Here is a 16,450-nt window from a genome sequence, read left to right on the forward strand (position 1 = left end):
TCTTTCATTCGGAGTGAAATAGATTCAATATTGGAGTATTTGTCAAGGCATGCACAGTGGTTCAAGGAAACTAATATAAGTTAAAAAAAATGGGCTTTATGGAGTTGTTTTGACTTAAGTCCAATTATTTGCAACTCAAGAAGATTCTGGGGAAGAATTCAGAGAACCATTTCTAGAATTAATCGAGAAACCTCAAGCTGCAGCTAATACATACATTCCCATCAAGCCATATTAGCAGTACTCTACAAAACAAAATTAACCAAAAAGATGCTTGGAATTCCTTCTGCATTACACAGATCTTCTCATTCTGACATCCGGCATCCCAGACCTCTCTCGTGCCTAAATGTATGTCGTTCCACCCACCCTGGTGCACAGCAGAGCCGGCTGGGACGATGCAAGGGACAGAGCAACACTGAGAGAGTGCAAAGGTAGCAGCAGTGGGGTAAACCTACCTCAACTCGCCAAAATTCACTCAGCCCACGACTTTAAGGGCAGACCTCTCTGTATACACATGTATAGGGAAGCAAGACCTAAGGACTACATTCTTAGATTAAAAAAAATAAAAATAAAGCAACAAAAAGAACTTCATTAAGTGTTGCTGTGTTTCTCAGAGTGCTTCTTAGTTGCACTCTATCAGCTCTGGCTTCTAACAGAGAAGCATATTACTTAAAGGCGATGTTAGGAATTCCCATAGTTCTGGGCACGACCTGGAATCCAACACACAAATATAGATCTATTATAGATACCTCTCTATTATTTATTCATAGCTCGGCATTTTTGCATTAGAGTTGTGCCTGCGCTTCAAAGCATGCCATTCCCTCGCCTAGAGCAAAGGGGAACCGTGAGGACAGCAGTCAGACATCCAAGGACAATCACTTCAAGTCAAACGTCCCCTTCACTATTTCAGGCTTCAACATAAGCAGATTACAGCTCAGCTGCATTCTGTCTGAACTGTTATCTCTTACCAACGCTGCAGTAATTATCCCCGACAAAAGACAGACATTAATTAACAAGCAGTGACCAAGCTTTATCTACAAAAGGCTTTCTTCCCATTTGCCTGAAGTTCTGCCTTCAAGTCATTATTAAATCCCACATTTTAGTAGCAAATAATCAGGAGATGCTCTTACCACACAGAGTTAAAACGTATAAATTGACAGCCACGTCTGGACAGCCCCGGGTAACACGGGAGAGCGCAAGAGCAGCCTCTCTCCTGAAACAGCACAGGAGAAGCGCTGGTGGCAGGGGCTGCCAGGATGCCCCTAAGAGCAGCCGGGATGGGGGAGCCCCTGCCTGCAGCTCGTACAGCTCCTGCAGCTCCTGGCTCTTGCTGCTTTTGCCGTATGCGCTGCTCCGGTGACGACGAGGCGGCTGTCAGCACGGTGTACCTCACGCTGAGTAAATATAAAGACAGACAAGATCTCCGCCTAAAGCTGTGCAGGAGAAAGAGGGAAGAGCTTTTCTGAAGCCCTTTCTTACAGAGGACAAAACAGCCCCTCCCATCAAATCTGGAAAACAAAAAGCAGTTTCAGAGTATGAAGAAATTTCGATATCCTGACAGGTAGCTAAATGACTCAGTCCCCTCCTCTTTAAGGAGAAGTAACTAGTCAAAGTGTTCCTTAAATCAGCTTTCACTTATGGAGGCGGACTACAGGAACTCCACGCTCCGTAGAAAGGTGCCACATCTGCGCGTGGCACAACTCCGAGGAGACCTTGAGAAGGTCTCACCTCCAACGTTTTACCTTCCCTTAGCCCTTTTATTTCAAGTGGGAGCTGGCAGCTAGCGGAGGAGAGAGGTGGACAGGGAGAACAATCACGGACATCCTGACTTCTGGCAGCACAAGTGCTTTGGCGGCGGGGAAGGTACGACACAGAGGGGATCAGAAGCACTGGGCCAGCAGCGGCAGCGCTCCCTTAGCACCCCACATGTGCTCCTGAACCACGGCAGAAGCAGCGACAGCAGCACCCCGAGCTGGGGCAGCGCCGGCCTTCCAGCAGCAACGCCACCTCACAGGCCGCGGACACACACTTCTTTGTACATCTACCAAAAGGCATGCCGAGGTGGGTCACAGCACCTCCTTTCTCTGTACCACAATGTTTAACTACCTAAGGGAGGTGAGCCTTCAAGTTCTGTACGGCAAATACTTGTGAAAGTTTCCTCCCTTACTGCCTACAGCGCACAGAGAGCTGTTTGATTTACGCCACGCAAGAGAATTCAAACGTAGCTTAAAGAGCAAACAAAAGCTTCCCTGCACAGTACGTACAAGACTTACATGAGATATGTGAGAAAAAACTCTTGCTTTTATTATCCTTCTGGATCCTTCATCTTCACGGCCCGTCTGGGTCACCCCGCGAGGGCTTTCCAGTCAGCACCGCCATCACGTATTGCTGGAGGGAAACTCACAGCACTTAGTACGTGCTCTTTATGTTTAAAACCAACGGATGCTTATTTCCCAAAACCGATCAGAATTGAGAGGGGAAAACTGACGTTTAACTACATTATGAATGTAAGGCTTCTGTTTGTTTAAAAAGAGGATTACTCAAGAAAAAGTTTGATCCTCTCATTTAAGAACAAGGGAAATTTTGGGTAAAAACCTGTCCTGATTTAGTGATAAAATGAAGACAGTTTAAATGTAATGCAGCATAAAAACGGGCAAAGGGGGGAAGAGAAGAACAGACAGTGATCAAAGTGAACTAAAACTACAGAAAATTGGTGAGTGAGGGCAAGACAAATGAGAAGAAAAAATAATCACAACTTGTAGGACAACAGAAGACAAGCTATGCTTTTCAAATAAATTAGGAAGGCCTGAAATCAAATAGAGGTGTAACCCCACAGCAAAACAGACATGAAAATACGGTTAATGATGCTGGCTTCGAAAAAAAAAAAAAAGGCATTAAATAAGTTTTTCCACTTGGTATTTGGAAGGATGCACAAAGCGCACTTGTAGCAGACAGATGGGTTACCTCAGTGACAAAGCCAGCCCCGAAGGCTCGCAGTTCGGGCCTGATCCAGCCCGTGGCCTGACCCCGTCACTGACAGCGGGCCCGGACCCAACGGGCCAGGGCAGAACGTGCCGACCCCATGGCACGGCTGGGAGGGGAGCGGGACGACTGGTGCCATTACGTGCCATTAGTGGGCACAGCTTCCAGATAAAACAATCAGAAGGCAGCGGAGGGTCCTGCCGATAAGGAACTCCAAGATAACGAACATAATCAACAACGTTGTTCTAATAAAACAGGTCCTGTCAAACAAATCCGAGCGCGCTCCGTGACGAGATTACGCGTTCGGTGGGTAACGATAGCTGTGTTAACATGTGTCTGCTCTGCAGCCAGTGTTTCACTTAGTGCCGTGACACACTGATAAAAGAGTTAGCACTGTACAATCAAAATGAAATATCTCCCGTGTAGTAAAAACCAGCTAGCTGACAGACCATGGCTTAACCCAAGGGCTGACAGCGTGTTTGGGAAGGAGCCGTACCACAGGTGCCAGCACGCCACCAGCACCAGCTCAGCACTGCAGTATTGATAAGGGTCCCAGACATCACAGAACAGCAAGAATCAGAGGACAGAAGCCAGGCAAATCAGAGTCGGGCACAATAATAAAAACAAAAACCCTAAGACAAGCCATGGGGGTAGAGGGGATCATCCACTGAACAGCATTTCCTCCTCTTATGAAAGAGAGGAGGCCACAGATCACTGCCCTGTTTGAGGGGTGCACCTTGCAGCTCTGGGGAGCTCGCAAGCCACCTCCTTGCTCTGCCACAAGGGTCTCACCCACAGCTCTGTGCCAGGTACTGCTCCTGCCTTCTTTCCCAATCCAGGGGACACCAAGAACAGCCAGGTCTGGCAGATGTTTTGGCAGCAGCCAGGTGATGGAGAGAGGCTCGCTAGGCTGTGCCGGGCAGCAGCTCACATCCAAGATCTGCCACCATCTGGAAATTTGCTGGGCTTTTGTTTCAAGTCTCCAGCCCTGATGGATGAAAGCAAGCTCCTGATTCTTCCACATTAACATAAAAACAAATAAAATAACTTCCTCTCCCCCAAGCAGCTCACAAATGAAAGCACATCGCATGATATTACATTATCAACATGTCTCATTTAAAGAGAAACCTGACTATTTGGAACAAAACCCACCAAAACTCAGCTCAGTCACTGAAAGCAGCTCTGCCAACACGCTACTGGGAGTCCTTGTTAGAGGACAACGCTCAGACGAAAACTGCACAAGGACTCGCTGCCTGCTCCTCTCCCCAAGAAACGTTAACTACCCCCTGACAAAAGCACATCTGCTGAGAAAGGGAACAGCACAGGCCAGTTTTAAAGCAATTTCAGTCTAGCTACCAAGCAATTAGCTAGATAATGCCTTCACTACATGCTGATTTTTCTTCTTCCAGAGTACTGGTGCAAGCATAAGAAGCAATTTGTTGTGTTTGTACAGCCACTCTTGATGTTGCAAGTGACCCAGTTTGGGTTCTCGTTTCCATACTGCAGACAGTGTTTCTACCTTAGCACTGCACATCTGTTCACTAATCTATTTCATTTTTTTTTCCTTTTAAACATTCATGTTGTATTTCAGGGTACATTCCATCTTCCAGCAAATATAGATATTTGAAATATTGGAAGTCACATTTGTGAAATACTAATCTTGTTATTTTTATTTTTTCTAAGCCAAAGCATAAACAAAGTTTATCTTGTATTCTGATTTTGCTTTGAAGTTTATGATTATCCCAAAATTAATACGCTCTTTCCTAGAGGTTATCATTAGTAAAATTTTGGATACAAACCTTCAGGCTTTACTCTGGTAAGTGATCCACTGCTTCCACAAAGCAGTTCTGGAAAACACCTTTATCGTTTGACCTGGTATTCAAAGCTCTTTGAAAACTACTCATCTCCTCTTCTGAAGTTATGCTACCTTAGGATCTTCTACCAGTAAATAAGTATCTGTAGCAGCATATAGGAACGAAATTCCACCACAACCATAGCTGTATACTAAAAAAAGGTTTTTATTACAACATCAATTCAGTCAAAAAAAAAAAAAAAGTTTTGTTTTGCTTTTTAATTTTGCTGTTGCAACAAACGTGTGAAGTATTTCCACCACATAATATGCCAGGACAGGTCTTTCTGTCCTCACACTTCACTGAAACCAGTCTTCCGCCTGTATATTCTTCATTCATATACGAAATTCCTGATGCCACGTATTCTTTCACAGCTGTGCATAAATCTCTGTGTTAGAACTAGTCAGGTCTGCCTGCTTGCTGTAAGACGTCTCCTATTTGGACAGCTGGACTGGTTTTGGACTAAGTTTTTGATCAAATTCTGCAGAAGTGTTTTATTTATTGATAGCTTTATGATAGATATTCATCTGCTGACACCGCCTTTTGGCTTAAGCAGTCCTTTACGCCTTTGTGTTGTTTACATCTCTGACGGATTTACAGCCAGCGATTACTCCTGTGAGGCCCTGCTGTGGAGCCAGGACACTGAAGCGCAATTAAGACTTTTATTTTCCATTAATTATATTTTTTTAAAAAAAGCATTCTCCAGAGGACAGAAGTGAATGAATGTTGACAGATCCAATCTGCCATCCCTATATGCTTTCTGACTGAGTACCAAATCCCAGAATCACAGGCTGCTTTGGGTCAGAAGGGACCTTAAAGCCCCCCCAGCTCCCTCCTGCCACCAGCCCAGACTGCCCAAACCCCATCCAGCCTGGCCTTGGGCACTGCCAAGGATGGGGCAGCCCAGGCCAGGGCCTCACAGTAAAGAATTCATTCCTTATGTCTAATCTAAACCTCCCCTCTTGCTTAAAGCAGCTACCCCCTGTCCTGTCACTACTCCCTGAGCACGAGTCCTTCCCCAGCTCCCCTGCCTTTAGGCACTGGCAGGCACCCATATGGTCTCTCCAGGGCCTCTCTTTGTCCCCTTATACTAACCCAGCAACTCAGGATGCACTGAAACAAAGTTATATACTAGAAAAATCTAAGGGAGGAAAAAGGGAGCAGACAAATTGGGAGTTACTAAGAGAGAGGGCAAAGGACCGAGATATCTGCCAGCAGAGACAAGGCCGTAACAGTCTGGAAGGTCAGAGAAACTGAAAAATGTTGTACAGCAACTTTTTAGAGCATAATATCATCCTGTCTGACTGCATAATCAAGAAATGCCAAAAGGAAGTGAAACTGTTGATGTCTAACTTCAGTGTTTTGTATGTACAAATATTGCCTTTCCAGTAACATAGCAGCTCTCACACATCCACTGAAGGTTGCTATTCACAGGCACAAAAATTAAAACGTAGCCGTCTTGTATGTTAAAGAGATTGTGGTTGCACAAGCATCTGGATGACTTGGCTCCTGTGTTTTATCCAAGAGAGATGGCTGCTGTGGAAAAGATCAGAGGTCCTGGCGGTTACACGCGGCACGGCGCTCCTCGCCCCGCTCCGTCCAGCTGCATAATTTCCACTCCTAGGACCATTTCCTGCCCACTGAGCAAGCAGCCGAAGACCCGGACAAGAATGTCCAGCTCTGTTAACCGAGAGAGGAAAGGACACAGATCAAACACTGTGCACACGAAACCCTGCAGAAGGGAGAAAATTGAATTAGGCCCCAAGACCGCTCCTCTCCACGGCAGAAATCCTAGCAGCTGGGGGTGCGCTGACAACCACCGCCCCAGCAGGACACAGCGACCTCGCGGATGGGCTTCAGAGGAGGAACAAATCTGCTCTCTGTGCCTAAAAGTCAGAGGATGTTTATCTTGTGTGTAGTCATCAGAAGCACCAGTGAACTTAATAAGCAATAATACAGATCCGTTACGGCAGCATATGGAGTTACAAAAACAAACAAGTCCATTTTGCTAAAAGCTGACATGCAAGAACGAAGCAGCAAGGCTCGTTTTATGTAGTAACACGAGCGCTGTTGACAACTCAGATCACTTCTGTCCAACTTTCATGGAAGTTTTGTTTTGCTGAGAACCTCAGCATTTGAATTCTTCCTCCTTAGCCATGAAGTTCCCTGTTCATCACTTATGGTCAATAATTAACACTATAGCCCGGCTGTTCATTAACAACGCTGTCCTAGATGGTCATCAAGGAGACCCAGATCATATCACAGAACAGCCAAAAACCTCAGGGATGCATTTATCTTCCTAGTAGGGTAACAGCAGCCTGGTGTGGTCCAGCACCGTGCCAGAATAACGCAGCACAACGTGTCCTGTGTCCCCGTGGATAAATCCATAGGATGTTTACGACTTCCGGACGTAAGACACTACTACCTCAACCTGGTTGAAGTCAACCAGAACGTGAAGTATCAGGGCATTTTGGTCTGGTCCTTCAGGTGGTTTTGTGGCGTATTTTTTGTTTTGTTTTTTAGTTGGTTGGTTTGTTTTCATCTTCACTGAGGTCCTCTTGAACTGAAATGCATTTTAGTTTTATAACAAATAAACCCAGAGGAAAGCATACAAAGTTACCTAACAGGGCATTAATCCTTCATCCTCGGAAGATCTAACATGTATTTCCGCCTGGTAAAAGATAAGCTTGAAGTTTTCAGAAGGGAGCTGAAAGCCTGCAATTTCATGGCGTATACTGCAAGTGGCGGGTCACTTTTTTAGGTTTCAAGACATTTTGCATTGATCCAGAATCTTAAATGTTGTTAAACTCCAGAGTTTGTTCAGCAAATTATCTGTAACACTGGTGCCATTTTCCCTCCTCCAAACCACAGAAGGTCTGAGGATGTACATATATTGTCTCCTGAATGAGTGACCTTAACACTAACAGACTGATAAGTTAAACTGAAAGCTATCCCTTATTTTGAATTTAGTATTTTTTTTGGCATCCCTTTCCTTTAATCACAGATACCACCAAACTTTCTGCAACTTAGGCAAGTTCTGGGTGGTTCTCCAGCCTAAGCTCTCTGTAGACCATCCACGGTGCTGGAAGCCATTGGCAGCACAACTTTTCCCATCATTGTCACCCCTGGGTCTCAGTGTGCTACCTCCTACACATCACTGCCAAAACACGAGGTCACTTCAGTGCATTTCCAATTTCTCATTTTCTTTTCTGTAACTCTTTGTCCATAAACAACCTTAACAAACAAGCAGAAAACTTCTGGCCCGTTTCTCAAAACCAGCTCCTGAAAGACACCCACGGATTTCTCCCCCTGCGTGGATGGCTGGTGGATGCTATTAACCATGACACGACCTAACAGCTGAGAGCAGTGCCCCGTGCTCCTGCTGGATCAGACTTGGGCTCTTCTGGAAGGACTCATGGACCGCATACCCCAGCCTTTTGGTGTCATTTGGACCCACTTCAGAGCCAAGAAGACTTAGCCACCTTCACTGTAAGGCCGAGCACACGCCCACTACACGTGTGGAAAGACATTTCCCCCACAAAATAACCTGGTACCCACATGCCTGCATTTTCAGTCATGCGAAGGCCACACGTCACACCCACAGTGCGATCAGGCGCACGGAGCAGAAGGAGCAGGACAGCGGGAGGGCAGCGCGCCGCAGCGACACTTCTGCGCCCGTCCCTTGCCTACATCTGACGTGCTCTGGTGGAGAGAGCAAGCAGCATGCCCAAAAAGCACTGTGCATCTAGCTCCTCGGTTCCCTTGTCTGCCAGGTGCACGTACTGTGCCTGCTGCTCGGGGGGACGTTTCCTCTTGGCACCATGTGCTACACCGCAGCCCCGCTCTGCGGCACGAGGACACCAGCAAGCTCCCTGCGTGACTGAGGGTGGCTTTTCAACTACTGCACAACCATACAAGAATATAAATCATGCTAAGATATAATTAAAAAGGGAACCCTATCTTGGTATCAGACACCAAAGTTAGCTAATGAATAAGCTTGCTAAAGAAAGGAGAGGCAAGCGGCGCGCGGAAGAAAGCAGAATTCCTCTGCTGGCAGATCTCAAAGCAGAAGCAGATTCTGTGAAAACCCAGAGTAAGAAGCAGTTGGTCCTTTTGTTTGTTTTTGACTGCAATATTGTATCTTCTAACTTTCCAGCACAAGAAAATAAAGACTTGTAACTCCCCAAGGCAGGCTTTGAAAACAGGTTTCTTAGTCAACCTGTCAATGTAGATTTGGCACAGCTATGAGCATCCCCCCCGAACGCAGGGGATGACCCCAAGGAAACCAGCCCTCAAGAAGCGTGCTGCCACCCTTCAGTTAGTGCAAACGAGTAAGAACAAATTTCCCACCTTAAAACCCACAGCTTCCAAGGTATCTGCAGTTAAAGGCGGCATGGAACATTGGAGGAACAGCACATACACGTTTTGGTGAAAAACACCTTGCTCTCTACCCCTTTTTCCAATTTTAATACAATTAATAAAAAGGTACCTACTGTAACTAGACTATTAAAGCATTTCCTTGAAGCTTTGAGTATCTCACAAGGCAACAGGATATTAATACGTTAAACGTGAAGTGGATTAAGAATGGGGGGAAATCAGACCAACGGTTTTAGTGCTCAAGCCAAACCATTCAAAGCACAGAAGAAAACAAAAGCCAGCAAGGTAACTGCTCACCTACCACAAGAACAGGGCCACCAACACATGCAATTATTTAACTCTGTCTCAAGCCTGGTTCTGAGCTGAAATATATCCAGCAGCATCAGTTACAAGATATATTCTGATTTGCCTGATCTTGTCACGAAAGCATTGCTATTAGCTGCACGGGGGCAGTGACGAAGTGTTCGTGCATCTTTATTTACAGGGGTTTATTTTGACCTGTAAAGCAATACTACAGTTACCAGCTCACATCATTCGCTCCATTTAGCAGAGTTCATCCACATGTAAGTGCTTCAGTATTTAGAACACATTTTCAGAAAAGAACTAGCAGAAAGTCAGCTGCCCTTTCGATAAGGCAAGTGTTTTAGGGAAGACAAAATAGATAGCCCAGGCAAAAGGCAGCGCTGTGCTGGGAAAAACACAATTACTCTGCCTCCTGAAGTCCGAAGGGAGGGCATCCTGTGCTACCTATTTATATGTGCCTGGAGTGCTTCAGCTGCATTACTGGAAGCACAGGATGCCCTCCCTTTGGACTGCAGGCAGCAGAGCAGCGGGAAGGTGCAGGAGCACTTCGAGGCCACCCACGGTCCCTCGTAAGCCACCTTCCAGCACCTGACCACCGTCCAGCCAAGGTCTGAAGACAAAGCAAAGGGAGACCGGTCTCGCTTTCCATTTCAGGATATGAACAGAAGCATCCTGCTTACGAATCCACTCCTTTCTAGCATGTCTGAAATAACCAAACAGCAAGAACTTACAGAATGCTCCCAGTTGGTTGGCGCACTGAACCAAATCATTTACAGGTTGGTAGATTCTATGCTCATCTGCTTTAATTAACGCGGACGTTCTGTCCAGTGAGAGACACCTCTGTTATTATTTTCAGGCCATTCACCCCTTTTCAAGACAGTATCAAGAAGCATTTATCACGGGCATCCATGAAAACCAGAGCACTAAGCCATACACTTCTTGAAGAAGTCAAGCCCAAGCCGCGTGCTTTTGATTCTCAGTCTCACCACCTCTCTCGGTATTACCGACAGAAGCTGGGGAAATTCAGACTGCTGAGCTCAGGCATTGCACGCCCTGAACCTAGAACCTCTGCAGTTCTGATCGTGTCACTGCTGCTAATTTACTCTAACAAGGTGATGCTTTTGCTCACCATTCATTTGCTTGTATCAAGGCATTAAAAGCAATTCTCCCCTGTAAGTTGACATTACATGATGCTGCAAAAAAAAATACAGGCTCACCAGAAGGAAACCTATTCAGGGCTCTCCTTCTCTACAAACACTATCATCTTTTTTTCTCCGCTGCATTATTCCACATGAATAAATAAATGACAAGCAAAAAGCAATGCGTAATGCTTCATAACCACCAGCACAAGTGTCAGCATAAGGTCACTTATGCGATATGAATTGCCATTGAATAGGCATTTGGTTCCACAATAAAGGTTACTTGTAAAGTGGAATAAGTTCTGGCAGTTAGAAGAGAAATGGTTAGGTGATCCTGAAGCACATCAGGACGACAACTCTCTATTCCTCTGCTGCTTCTGCCACTGAGATTAAAAAAAAAGAAAAACACATCACAGCATCCTACTTCTCTGTGTTAGGCTTGACTAAAGAATCACGCGGAAGTACTCGGGGCAAAAGATAACTTGGAGATTTAGATTACAATACAGAGATATTATACAGGGAGCTACCACGTGAAGTCAATACGCCTGTGCGAAGGTCCAGAGAGCTAGCTACAAACCAAGCAGAATGTGCTTGACGTTTTGCTAGCTTAGGTTAAAAGCGTGGGGAAAGCTGTCCCCGACATGCCGAGGACCTCTGAGGGTGGCGAAGGTCAACTAAAATTGTTGCTTATTGAAGTTTTTATTAACAGCCTCTTGAGAACGATCTCTTTTTTCTCTTTTCAAAACATTCCATACAAAACATTTCTGAAAGCATGAAGTCCGTGTTTAAATATATACATACACACGCGTTCTATTATTAGAGCCCTTTGCGAGGACCTAATAATAGCCCCGTCCATAGTTACGCTTAAGGCAGTTACAAGAGTTACAGACGAAGCACTCAAGGTGCGTGCATTTCTGCCACGGAACAGCTAGACGCTAAGAAGGGCATGTTTCATTTCTCTAGGCTATCACCTGTGATCCCACAGAATTTGTGGGTTTGATTTCAAATAAGCTAAATCTAAAAAAAATAAATTAAAAAAGAAATCAGTGGCTGAAATCCCCATCTCCAATCCATTGTGATGAAGCAGATGCCAGAACAAGCAAATGCCACATACCAGTATCAACTGCCATCTTTGCTCTCTTTTAAAAAGATAATTATTTATATACACATATAGACAGATAAAACACACAATTAGGAATTGTTTTTCAATTCATATTACATAAGATTTATACATTATACGCATTATGCATAACGGCATTCTACTAAGAGAGTCCACGGGTGACTTCCAGCACATAGCACGTTATAAACTGCCAGCGCTAGAAACACAAGTGACAAGTGTCTCCTACGCACGTGGTGGAGTAGTTGGCTTCTTGTCCGTTATCCACTGATACACAACGCAATTTCCTTGTGCATAAAGGATTCCTCAGATCAAACACAGAAAGCCCGTCCCTCAGCAAGCGGCATGTTTTAGCCTCCAAGCTTTTTTGATGTAAAAGGTGATCCATGCCCCCACAGCACAAAACGCCATGCAGACACGCTCAAAGCCACATCACCCGGACCCTCTGGGGAATGCTCTCGCTCACGAACAGACTTTAACACAGACTACACTTTCCTCCCGAACTCGCTCAGTAGCACTGTAGTTTTCCATCCAGAGCAGAGAGCAGATTTAACATCTGCAGCAGCACTTCTGCAAGGCAGCTAATTTCGCCAATGCTCTTACAAATTGCACAATAAATCAGGTTTAATTAGTTTGTGTTTTTTTTTTTTTATTATTATTATTTTTTTTTCCTGGCAGCCTCTTCTCCAATAAAGAAGGGGCATGCGCCCTTCATTTCGCAGAGAGGCGCTTAGAACAAATTGGCGAAAATGCAAACCGCCACATCTCAACTGGCAAATGTTTGAGGAGTTATCTGTTTTCCACCGCACAAACATTCCTGCCTGTAGATGGCCTGTTACCGTTGTGTATCTATCGTCTCCTATTTCGACTGTTGTTTGAAGAACTTCCCTCTTCCCACATACCTTCCATCTCCAGGGACAGATCACACAGCGACACTAACCCTTGGCCGTAAACAACATTACTTTTGATATTCCTGTCTCGAAAGGATTCCCCACTGCTGCTGTTTAGCACTGCAGACCAGATCACCTATGCAAAGTCAGCTCTGCAAAGGGTTTGCAGAGCTCTGCCCCGCTGGTATTCTGCACAGCTGAGATTTACTTAGAGGTTAGTTGGCTTCCTCCACTATTTATTTTATTTGCTGTACACTGAAGTCACAGTTGTTTATAATAGCCGTTAATAACTCGCAGTATGTTCCACAAAACCGTTCCGATACGCCAGGACGCTTGATTTCCAGACTCGCTGCCTGCTACCACGGCATTCTTGGTTGAGAGGCCGGGATTCTCTTCCAGGGCAGCCTGAACTGCCAGTCCTCGCGCTTCCCAGGGTCACTCCAGTTTTCCTCACGTCTGCTCTTCTGAGAGGAGCAGCTAACTACACTGAGAAGAAAAGCACTGTGGAAAGTAATTTGCTTTATTCGGCTGCATATGGGCTCTGAGACTTTTATGTAATTACAAGTATTTTGTATGAATTAAGATCCTCACACTACACACACTGATTCATACTGTAAACTTTGCTTCTGCGCTAGCGCTCACCAGACTGACAATCCACATTTTTGAGGGAAAAGCCCATTATGCTAATTGGGAAGTTCATTAATACAACCATCCACATCTCCGCTGTGTGATCTGTGTGTATTTTCTTGCACAGATTTATAAGTCATAGAAGTTTAACTAACCCTAACCACTTTTCTCTCATTAGAGGGCTTAATGGAATTGACCAAGTAAAAAGGAAAAAAAAATGTGTCTCTGCTAGGAAGAGGCACTAGGTGAGAATCTTCAGGTTCACCAAATACTGTACATAGAAGGAAAGTGTGAGAACAAACACAGTTCAGACTTGAAGTTACAACCTCTGCTTATAGATATAATGTTTGCAGTACGAAGTCACAGCTCCAAGCTTCTCAGCTATAGCTTATTTTGGACACCAACTTTCTTTCTTCGACTTCAGCCAACTATAGGCTAACGGTATGAAAAAAACCCTCACTGCTGTCCCAGCAGTGACCTCAAACCCAAACCAGATGAGTCCTAACGGCTCAAAAAAAATGTAAAATGTATTAACTTCCACATAAGACTCATCCCTGTGCTACGTTATGAGCGTAAACTAGCTGGGAGATACTAGGCGGGGAAGAACAATATATGGTACTTCTGGGGACGTTGGCATTGCTGTCACAGCAGGGTCCCGATAGAACTACAATCACAAACGCTTTAAAACTAATGAGAGGGAACCAACGAGAGCTGAAGATTAGCAGAAAAACACTAACAGACTACTTCTGTGCGAGACCCTAAATGACCCCGGGAGCACGGCCAAGAATCATTTTCTTATTGGGAGCACCGGTTGCATGCCCGTGCTGCCGGGAGAGGCACGCAGGTGGCAGAGGGCTGAGAGCACGGACGGGCGCGCTGAGGCAAGCTGGGTGCTTCCCTTCACGGGGGGCAGCCCGTCTCTGCCTGCCGAGGCTCCCAGGGGTGATGCATTTACCAGGGGACGATGCATTTATCCAGGAATGATGCATTTATCCAGGGACGAGGCCCCCCCACCAGCACACCGGGTGTGCGGGGTGGCAGCAGCTCGCCCTCATCAGCGGGGCTGAGCCCCGGCCCGCTCTGCCAGGCCAGCTGGGGAAAAATAAAGGTTGAGAAATCGCATTCTAGCCGTGAAAATGTGTGCAAGTTTGAAATCCCATTACGTAGCACATTGTTAAGCTCAAGTTAGACTGGTTCAACGCCTCTCAGAAGTGGACGCATTACCCCCGGTGAGCCCTGGGCTCTGCAGGGCGTGCGGCCAGGGACAGAGCCGATGTGGCTGTGGGCACCGCCATCCGTGGGTGCTGTGCTCAGAAACCTGGCATCGGGTGAAGGCAAGACGACAACGACCAAAACCACACGCACAAAAAGCCCAAAAACCTCTGAAGAAGAAACTTCGATTTTTCCATATCTTCGCTTCCCCATCTGCGAAGGAGCAACTCTCACTTCCAGGAGCTGGGCCAGTACTTTCGGGTACGCGGGCAAAGAAACGCAAACGAAACCCAAAAATCACTAACATGGAGCGAGGCTTGCCTCCCGCCTTTTATTCTACAAACATAGCTGGGATAAATGCTTCGTTACAGTGAATTCCAAGCCGCACTCCCTTCGCCAAAACCCTATTTAAACAGCACATTTCTGCGAACCGGGACGGGGGGAGGCAGACGGGAGGGATGCAGATGTGCTCTTAGCCCACGAGAGGTTAAGCTTTTAAAAGACTCTCTTTTTCTTTTTTTTTTTTTTTTTTTCCGTTCCGTCTGCTGGTAGCATGCCATTTTACAAAGGTGTCTGGCAAGCCAAGCCCCGAGCTGCCAGGATTTTCCTCCCCGAAGGGAGCCTGGGGAGGGAGGGAGGGGAAGGCCGGGACGGGGAGAAGTTGCTGGGTCCTCTCCCCAACCTTTCTCCCCACCGTGCCCGCGGGGCCGGGGCTCCGCCACCTGCCCGGGGAGCCGGCAGGGAGAGCAGGGGGAGCCGGGGGGAGCCCCACGGGCAGGAACGAGCCAAACTTTCCGCCCAGCCCCGCCGGGCGCGGCCGCCGCCCCGCCGGGGAACAAAAGGGCCGGGGCGGCTGCTGCGCCCCGGGGCGGGGGACGCGGCTCCGAGCCCAGCCCGGCTGCCCCGAGCCGAGCCGAACCGAGCCCAAGCGGGGGCTCCGAGCCCCGCCGGGCTGCCGGGCAGCGCCGTCCTTACCTGGCGGTGTGCTGGTGCGGGGCGAGCCGAGCCGAGCCGAGCCGTGCCGGGCCGGGCCGGCGGTGAGTCCCGGCTAGCTGGAGCGAGTGGCAGGAGGGCTCGGCGGGGATGCCGCCATGTCAGTGATGTCGGCACCACATGGGGCCCGCGGCCGGCCCACGCTACCGAGCACTCTGGAGTAGAGGCTCCCGCCGAAAAGCCGCCTGACGAGGGCGGGCGGCGGCGCTCGGGCCTCCCGCTCCGCCCCGCTCCTCCCCGGGGCGGCCCCGCTGCCTCGCCCCGGCCCCTCAGCCTCGGTCCCGGGAGCCCGGCCCGGCCCTCCCGCAGCCCATGGGGGCGCCGAGCCCGGTGGCACCCCCGTGTCGCCATCCCGTCAGTCAGCCCCCCCCCCCGCCACCATCCCTGCCAGCCGCCGTGAGGGGGAAGGAGGGAGCTGGAAGAGCCCCCGGTCGGCTCCGTCTGCCCCCTCGGCTGAGAGGGAGGAGGAGAGGTTTTAGGCAGCGTTTCTCAGAGATTAAGAAATACCCTGACATGCTGCGGCCAAAAAGGAGGAAAATCGATCCGCTTGCTGTGGGGGAGCCACGGGGGTAATTCACTGCTCAGCACTGCATCGTTGCAATGGGGGGATCGGGGCTGGGGCTTTGATCTGAGGACGGGAGAACCTCAACCAGGCCCTGCCTCGCCCCTGCTAATGGCAGCCCTGTTTGACTGGGCCTCGCTCCCTTGGTTACCTCCTTCTGCCTCAAAATCCCCCCACTTCACCCTGCTTTCCCTCCGTCACATTTTTCTTCAATCTCCTCTTTCCCCAGAGCTTCTCCCAGTGGTTGACGTACTTCATCCACAAGAGCAGGAATTCCTGTCAGAAACTGGAAAACCCCGTGGAGTCTCAGGCAGCCCAGGTATATTTTCATCAGCTTCCATTAAAATGCCAATAAAAGGCCATTCGTCCCATGGGACTTACTGATGGGACTTCTACTTGTC

The 16,450-nt window shown here is 47.7% G+C and overlaps 1 protein-coding gene across 1 annotated transcript in view; it reads right to left on the reverse strand.

Moving 5' to 3' along the window:
• The window catches only part of FNDC3B (fibronectin type III domain containing 3B), a 178,688-nt gene extending 163,000 nt beyond the window's left edge, over window positions 1-15,688 (reverse strand). The window contains exon 1 of the mRNA XM_035334452.1: window positions 15,470-15,688. The gene's annotated coding sequence lies outside the window, so the exon portion shown is untranslated. The remainder of the gene's footprint in view (window positions 1-15,469) is intronic.
• Window positions 15,689-16,450: the final 762 nt, after the last annotated feature.

The sequence above is a fragment of the Oxyura jamaicensis genome, chromosome 9 (genome assembly GCF_011077185.1).
Source record: "Oxyura jamaicensis isolate SHBP4307 breed ruddy duck chromosome 9, BPBGC_Ojam_1.0, whole genome shotgun sequence".
In the NCBI taxonomy this organism is placed as follows: domain Eukaryota; kingdom Metazoa; phylum Chordata; class Aves; order Anseriformes; family Anatidae; genus Oxyura; species Oxyura jamaicensis.